This window comes from Aegilops tauschii, chromosome 7 (assembly GCF_002575655.3).
Source record: "Aegilops tauschii subsp. strangulata cultivar AL8/78 chromosome 7, Aet v6.0, whole genome shotgun sequence".
Taxonomy (NCBI): Eukaryota; Viridiplantae; Streptophyta; class Magnoliopsida; order Poales; family Poaceae; genus Aegilops; species Aegilops tauschii.
This window is the reverse complement of record NC_053041.3, coordinates 483,881,751-483,891,013: the sequence shown is the minus strand read 5'-3', so window position 1 is coordinate 483,891,013 and position 9,263 is coordinate 483,881,751.

Here is a 9,263-nt window from a genome sequence, read left to right as displayed (position 1 = left end):
AAAAAAGGAAACATGCTAGGCCAGTGAACTAGCTACATACATAAGCAAATAGCCACCAAAAATGTAAATACATTAATGGGTTCTTAGACGAAATATTTCAGATACAACACATAATTACGACACATAGGCTAATGCATGAATCACTGAGATGATAAAGGTGCTTAAACGGACAAATTACACCATCTAGATATTCCTGGCACACTTGATCATGATGCTGCGGCTATCCGTGTACTCCCCGGTTATGGGAAGCAGACACGCCCTCATGTCCAAGATGCTTGTACATGTCATAGCATGCGTATGCGTCCTTGGCCTCGTAGGTGATGTAGGCTAGATTTGGAGGTACCTCCCATGTGTTCAGGTCTGTCGTACCACATCTTCTTTCATGTTGGCATAGCAGGGGTCGATGATGGCCCCGGTGAGGTCAACCACAGAGTCCTTCTCCTGCCCGTTGCCGATGATCTTGTATTGCTTCTAGATGTTGACGAGCTTTTTGCACCAGATGGTCGAATCGTAAAGCACAGTGGCGTTTTTCTTGCTATCCACCATAGCAAAGGTGCAGTCGGTGGTGCCAATGAAATGGGCGAATGCTCCAGAACCTCTGATGGCCCTATAATAATGGTAGATGAGAATCTCGTCCTGCACGCATACCTGGGCAACGGCGATCCGTTGGTCCCTACCAGGAGATAGATGGATGGGCACAAGGTCTAGTCCCGTGACCTTGTGCTTCTCCTCTTGTAGGTATTGCTTGAACTTGGCGAGGCAGAGCTTCACCGAGTCTGGATCGTTGGTGTACATCACATTCAATTTGGTGCTGCCATGGGTCTGAACGATGAACTCAAAGGTGAACTCCTTGCTGAAGTCCATATCCAGCAGGCTCACCCCTCGGATTGCCATTGGATTATCTTCTCACATAGAGTTGATGTGGCGTTTCTCGTTTTGTGGGGATTGGGGGCAGGGGGAAGATGAAGACGATGGGGAGATATGGAGAGCGGAGGGGTCCTTATTTACACTGGGGATCAGTGTGTAGTGGGGTACTGGGGGTCGGCAGCAACAGTTCATTTTTTCAATCTTGGGGAACTGCAATCGCCAGTGAACGTAGTGGGTAGGTGGCGGCAGCAGTTTGTTTTTCAACTCTTGGGGAACTGCAATCGCTAGTAAACGGAGTGGGTACAGGTAGCAATAGTTATAGTACCCCTCCTCCCTTGCCCGCTATACGCCCGGAAGAACACGCCTCCTCGACGCATTCAAATGCCTCCATTAAACAGGCCTGGAAGCCGAGAAACCTATTCCAGCCACGTGTCCGTTCACAAGCGGGCAACTTTACTTAAATTTTATTTGCTTTACTTAAATTTTATTCTTAAATCAAGCAAAGCATTGTCTCACTCTATCAGTGCCACAGGATCAACATGCAAAACAATTAGAATTATTATTCCCAGGGCGCACACGATCAACTCATTTGCCACTTACAATCTTACAATACTACCAAGTTTGAACAACTTGTTATGGTTGTTGTCCTCTGCATCATCGTGCCGTGTTTCCCAGCTTGCAAGATTGACAAACAACCAATAAGATTCAAATAATAAGTACAACAAGATGCCTACACATCTCAATGATTCACATATCAGAGCCAATAGTTACTATACAACTAAAACATTATGAGAATGTGAACAAATAAATAAAATAATATCGATTCTTCATGTAAGCAATTTGATTCAAGGATTTTCTGAAACATTGAAACCAGTCCTGTTTACGGCCACGCAGGTCAAACATTGGCAGATAAAATGTTCTGCATCACTGGTGGCACTACCACTTCCAATATATGCATAAGTGGGTCGCTCCTCTCCACCACGATCAGACCGGACTCTTTATATTTTCTTTTCAAGTTGGTTCTCAACTTCTGCCTTATAGATTTTGAAGTAGTGTAGAGCCTCCACCTTAGTATTTAACAAATACACATAGCACATTCTAGTGGAATCAACGTCATGAAATATTTCTTTCCACCTTTAATCAAGACACCATTCATCTCGCACAGATCTGAACATATGAACTCTAGTGGTGCCAGGTGTCTCTCCTTTGGCTAAAGTGGAACTCGAGATTAAATCCATCTTGGCTAGCCGTGTCATACAACCCAAGGACTTAGCGAATGCTTTTGACCATCCCAACATTTGTAGTTGAGTATTCCTATTAGCACAGAGAAAGAAAGAGCATGATTACTATAATAGTGGCACTAGTTGAAGCAACTTTATTTTCAAAACGAGAAAAGATTGCGATAGAATAGCTTTATTAAAAAAACAGAACGTTAGCACAGTATGACAAAACATGATAATGTGGATAAAGGATAATACTGACCTGTGTGAGATGACTTTGGGAGATCAAGTTATTCTTCAGGTCCCCGTATCTTGCCATGAAGGTGATTCATTGACATCTATTAACAACCTCATTGTGGCAGTAGAAGGAGGAGCGTCGACTCATTCCAATCTCTTTTTTGTGCAGTTCAACTAAAATTATGGCACATCCTCGACGGTAGGCCTGATGGACTCAACTATTTCAGTGCACATGCTATGTGATTGACGCAGTGCACATGGGCTTGATTCTGCCGGATACGCCTTCTGCAAGTTATCTACATTGGAAATGAAATGGTAGCTAAGACAATAGCTCTATTTTAAATTATCATTACTTCATTTTATCAGTGGGAGTAACTGTTCCAAAACATTGCCTCAAATTATTAGTAACATTACATTAAGATGCAAAAACAATATCATTCTTACTTTCTCATAGCAGTGCCAAAACAGTAGCACAAGATCACTAGCTGGATGCAGAGTCAAAATCAACCAAAAAGGAACATACCCAGTCATGGGAACCATAACTGAGAGAGGGGCCCTACGCCGCCATGACGGTAGGCCTGATGGACTCAGCTAGTTCAGTACTCGATTCTCCCGGATACGCCTTATGCAAGTGCTGAACCTGCAGCTCCACTCGGATGATTCAATTCATGCCACCTTTTTGTGCAGTTCACCTAAAATGAAGCAATTTTTGCATCATGTAGCTAGCAAGAAGTACTTGGTCTCATGAGCTGGCAGCTTGTTCTTTATTAGTTGCACTAAAATTGAGCAGCATTAAGGTTGGCTGTCATGCTCATGCAAGGTGCAACTATAATTGCTTATCCTTTTGTGCAAAGGCAAATAAACTATTGCACCCGAATATCGGCAGAGTTATTCGAAGAGTTTAGGAACTCCAATCACCCTTGTGCAGTTCCACTAAAATCGAGAGATGTTGCCCATGTGACATTTTAGTATAACTGCACAAGACACACTTTCCAAAAAAAGTGTTTCGTGCAGTTCACCAAAAGGTCACAATAGCAACGAGGTGAAATGGATATCCCCATCTACACAAAAAAGATAGAGAGAAAATAGTTACTGGTCAATAACCAAATATGAAACATACATGAAATGAAAAGAAGCATCTTCATTATCTTCATGGCTGACGGTGTCTTGGATTAGGGGGTGCCAACCTAGTAGGCCCATGCTCCTCGGATTGGGACGATGGGCCCTCATTCATTCTCAAGAAGGACTGCGGAGGCTATATGTAGGAGGCGTGATCAAGACTACCTCCACCGAAGACTTGTCGTATACTCCAAGATTTCTCCTGCTGCCTTGTGCCTAGATACCAACTTTGTAACCCTAGATGCCCTACCTGGCGTGTATATAAGCCATGGGGTTTAGCCCGTAGAGGGGACATAGCGCAATATCATTCACCTGGACCTATAGTTAGACCGCATCTTATGATCTTGAGGTAGATCAACTGTGTACTTGATACATCTCCATTAATATAAACAAGAGCAGGACGTAGGGTTTTACCTCTATCAAGAGGGCCCGAACCTGGGTAAAACATCGTCTCTCTGTTCCTGTTATCATCTGTCCGAGATCCATAGCTCGGGACCCCCTACCCCAAGGTCTGTCGGTTTTGACACCCACACTGGTGCCTTCATCGAGAGTTCTGCTGTGGGATCAACAGAAGTATCAATGGCTCATTTGCAGATCAACTACGACAATGGTCGTGGGAGCATTTACGCCCCCAGTCAGCTTTTTGTGTTCGGCAGCATGATCTTATGTGCCGATTCGACGGGCCATCTCGCCTCCGTCTAGAACTATGCCCCAGGTCGGGTCGTGACCTTTAGAGGCCTTGAGTACACCACAGATTCCCGTGGCGAACTCACCCTATTGGGTTGGACGCCCGGCCGGATTGAGAACCTGCCCGGATTCAGAGTCTCGACTCCGGAACTGATCTCTTTTGAGGACGTCGGGCCAGGACCCGTGGTGCCATAGATCTCTAGCCCAAACAGAGATCCGGCCCCCGCCTCAAAAACTACATCGGATTTAGAACCGACCCTGGCGCCGGATCGAGAATCACTCTCAGATCGCCTTCACACCAAAAAACATGCCAAGTTATACGCCAGGTACACTTCGAGTCAGCCCCGCCTACAGCCTAGCCGTGAATTCCAAAGAATTATCCCACCTCAATGAGATGATTGACCGTATCCAGAGCATGTCTATCTCGGACGACAAGACTTCAGTTTATGATCAGATCGAACCTAAAGCCGACGACCAGGAGATTTACATCCCACCCACCACCCACCTAGTCGCCACTGTCGACGACTTAACCAATGTATTGGACTACGGTGAGGCCACAGACATGGATAAAGATGCTGATGGCCCCACAGAAAACACTTCACCCCTGTTAAACACTGGCAAGTGGACCGCGACATCCACCTGCGATGTCTACATGGTTGACATCCCCAATTCCCCTCCAAGACGTCAGCGTAGACGCAGAAGGGGCAACAATGGGGAACCTAACGGCAATAACACCGCCGCCGTCAACGGCGACGCAACGACCAGGGACGCCAGTAACCCCGAGGAGCACTTTCAAGCCTCCCCAGTACAAAACACAGTCCCAAAGGAAACCCTGAGGACTTAGATCCCAATGACCTCTTTGAAGGGGTCGACGACAATTACATGTTGGAGTCTGAGGAGGATGAGAGCCTCGGCGCCGAGGACTACATCGTCCCCAAAGACCCTTTTGAACAAGAGCGCTTCCGACGGCGCCTCGTTGCCATGGCTCGGAGCATGAAACACAAGCAGCAGTAGTTGTAGGCTAACACCGATGCACTGAATGAAAAGTGGGTCAAAGTGCTCTCGGCCGAGCAAGATGTAGAAGACCGGCACCGTAGTGCGCCAAAATCGTACCCATGTAGGCGTCTACTGTCAGAGTTTGATGAAGAGCTAGCCGCCGATGAGCCTGATCGCCCCCCTAGAGGTCGGTATTGGCCAATGCAGGAAAATCTCAACACTCAGACGGCTACGCGCCGTTATGGCAAGGATCCCGTGGACCCTAGGCCCTCACGAAGTTTGACATCACATTGAGGCAAACAATGCACCTCCTTGGTCAATTTGCAGATCAAGAGGATGCATGCCTGCTGGGACGGGTGGCTACGATGCCTGGATGGACAGAAACGGCCACGCCCGAGATCAAGCCTACACATGGCTCTCCCCTGACCTCCGACAGGATACCCACTAGTACGCGTCGGTGCTATACAAACGGTTTTAAACCCCTTTCCGCGACGACATTTGGAACCGTCGCCTAGTGAGTGACGGCGATAGGGGGGTCCTTCCCACACGACCCAGAAACCGTCGGGGATATGCCCTCCTGGCACACACGCTCGGCAAAATGAGGTTGTGTGCGACCGGCGAGCACTCAAATACGGAAATATGTATAGTAGAGCTTAAAAATTACAATTATACAAGCGAAATTGTTTCCGGTCGCAAGTACATCCCACACAGTTAGTCCCCGCTAAACGTTTCCATTCGTATGTACATCCCACACAGTCGCTCCAAGGAAAACGTTTCCGTTCACAGGTACATCACACACAATTTTTCCCGTTAAATCGTTTGTGATAGCATTGCCATTGCACACGATATTAACAATTTTATCGTTTGCGTTATTGAATGCATCACACACGGTGCGTAGAAGAAACTGTGTGTTAAAGGCTGTCCATCACACACAATTTTTATGTGGTAAACATTTGCGCAAGGTGGCCTAACGCAAACAGTTTTCAAGAGGATGTCGTGTGTGCAGTGGAGATTGATCGCACACGTAGTGGATCGTAGAAACGTTTCTGATCTCCACGTCTATCGCAGACGTTTCGGTTTCGCAAACCGTGTGTAGTGTAATCCCTAATTAATCTCTAATTTAAAAATCACATGTTTTGAATTTGAAAGTAGGCAATCACTTATTTCATATCCAACCATGTTTATTACAAATATAGGTTCAACCACGAATGCGTAACTCGATGCACAGGTACATATACTGAAGAACTACAGAAGCACCAAGTAAAGAATGATGAACCACAGTTGTACTAAAGATTGTAAAGAGAGAGACGAAAGACATTCTGGTTGCTGGAGAAGGTGAAGCGGAATGCCCATATTGTGCCCTCCTCCATGCGTAATGCGCGCACGACTCTAGGCCAACCCCTTGTGATGGCTGCCCGTCCATCCTTCACTGTCTTCATTACGACTTCTCGATGCTCATTGTAGTCTGGATGAAATACTTTAACCTTCATTGCGTGTCCACCAATCATGTACTTTGTGAGGTAATCTTAAGTGAACTGCTTCGGGAACCACTGGGAACAAAAAAGATTCATACATTGTTGTCTAACAACTCATTATGGGCAGTAAAAAGAGAAGGATGCAGAGTTTGTAGTTACCATCCTACAGCTCACTGTTGTGTTTGATAGAGCATAAACAAATAATTTGCTTGCCACCATTCGTATCTTTTTGCTAATAATCCTTATCAGTTTCCTCACTTGATGCTTGTTCATGAATATCTCATTGCCCCATACGCAAAAAGGGTCGATGCGTGGATCCTTGCCAAGGGCATATGTACCTACAAGCAACATACTGGTGTGCGTCGGTCCTAAACAAATGGTTTTTAACCCCTTTCCGCGACGGTATTTGGAACCGTCTCCAAGTGAGTGTGGGCGATAGGGGGGTCCTTCCCACACAACCTAGAAACCGTCGGGGATATGCCCTCCTGGCACACACGTTCGGCAAAATGAGGTCCTATGCGACCGACGAGCGCTCAAATACGGTAATACGTACAGTAGAGCAAAAAAATAGAATTATACAGCGAAATTGTTTCCGATCGCAAGTACATCCCACACAGTCAGTCCCCGCTAAACGTTTCCGTTCGTATGCACATCCCACACAGTCGCTCCAAGGAAAACGTTTCCGTTCACAGGTACATCACACACAATTTTTCCCATTAAATCGTTTGCGTTATTGAATGTATCACACACGGTCCGTAGAAGAAACTGTCTGGCAAAGGCTGTCCATCACACACAATTTTTATGTGGTAAACGTTTGCGCAAGGTGGCCTAACGCAAACAGTTTTCAAGAGAAAGTCGTGTGTGATTGTTCATTGATCCAACACGGTTTATTCCTAGAAACTGTGTGCATTGCCTGAGGTCATCGCCCACGGTATTATTTCAACAACCGTTTGCAATAGCAAAACCCAATTAGCAGGCAAATTCGCCATTAGCAGGCTAATTATTCAATTGTTCATAATCAATTTATTAATCTAATTGACATTTCATATTAAGCACACAATATATTTCATTTCCATATTAAGGAAGCATAATTTCATAATTGAAATACATCAGAGTACAACATGATATAGCTTCAGCACTCAGCTACCCCATTACACAACTGCACCAGCAGCAAGTTCCACATGCAACATGTAGAACCTTTCGAAATTAGCATCATAGACGGTATATAGACAGATGCATCTCATCTGGAAAACTGCTGAAGCGGAAGGCGAATATTGAGCCTTCATTCATGTTGAAGGTCTTTGCAACTTTAGGCTAGTGCATGTGGATGATTGACCGTCCGTCCTTCGTCCTCTTCAGGAACACTTCAATATTGAACCGTGGGTGTTGTATAAAAACCTTCCTCGCCTCCTAACCATAGAGGTGGTTTGAGAGGTAATCATCAGTGAACTGCTTTGGAAAGGCCTGAAAACAAGGATGTGCATAAATATCTTCCTATATTGAAAATGGGGCAAATGAATAAAAAAAGGCAAGGTATAATAGTTAGTACCATCTTGTAGTGAACTGATGTCTTCTTAATTGTGCAGACAAAGATCTTATTGTTTTTTGTCGCTAATTTCTTTATCCTAACATTCTTTCTGAGTTTCTTGATTTGATTGATATTCATGGACAACTCATTTCCCCATATGCAAAAAGGGTCGAACAGTGGGTCAAAACCTCTGACAGCAGGACCTACATGTGTAAGACCAAATTGTAAAAAAACTAAATATTAGAATGGTTCCTGCAATTGCACAATAATGTGCTATTAGAAAACGGACCATGCATGTGCTAACCTCGATTGTAAACCTTAGTGCTTCCCATTGTTTCCCTGCAACACATATAAGGTAGTTAGTCATCAGGTTAAGTAAGGGTTCGCATGCTATCAGCAAAATATGTTGATGAAAAATAAGCACATTGCAGATTCATCAGATTAATTCAAGCCACACGGAAAACCCATTTACCCAAACCAAGCATGATTAAGAACTAGGAAATATAGCACTTGTATATGTTTCTCATGTATTAAGTGCAGCCAAATTCGATTTATTCCTCACATACACAACAATACAAAATTCTACCCACGACAATTGGACATTGCATTGCAGAATTGAACCAAGCAGTTAACTAAACATCACAACAAATGAACCAAACATTAACTGAGCACCACATTGCACAATATAACATACTCATAATAGAAGATCAGACAGTTAACCAAATAGTTAACTACAACCAATTGTATTTGTTTCTCATGTATTTATTACAGCCAAATTCAATTTATTCCTCACATGGTATACAATAACAAAATGCACCCACAATTTTGTAAAGATAAATTCGATTTATTTGTCACACGGAAGACAATACAAAATTGCAGCCTGAAGAATTGAACATCACATTTGTAGAATTTAACCAAACAGTTAACTGAAGGCGACAACTAATTAACAAAACAGTTAATAAGTGAGCACCACACTGCACGACATATAGAACATATACACTAGAGCGACAGATTGCATGGTAAAATTAGATCGCACAATTCACTAGAATTTGTGAAGGAAAGGCAGGAGCAGCACACGCAACGGGTAAACCGAGCATGCTTAACCGGCATAGCTAGAAAATGGCAAGGTGCTCC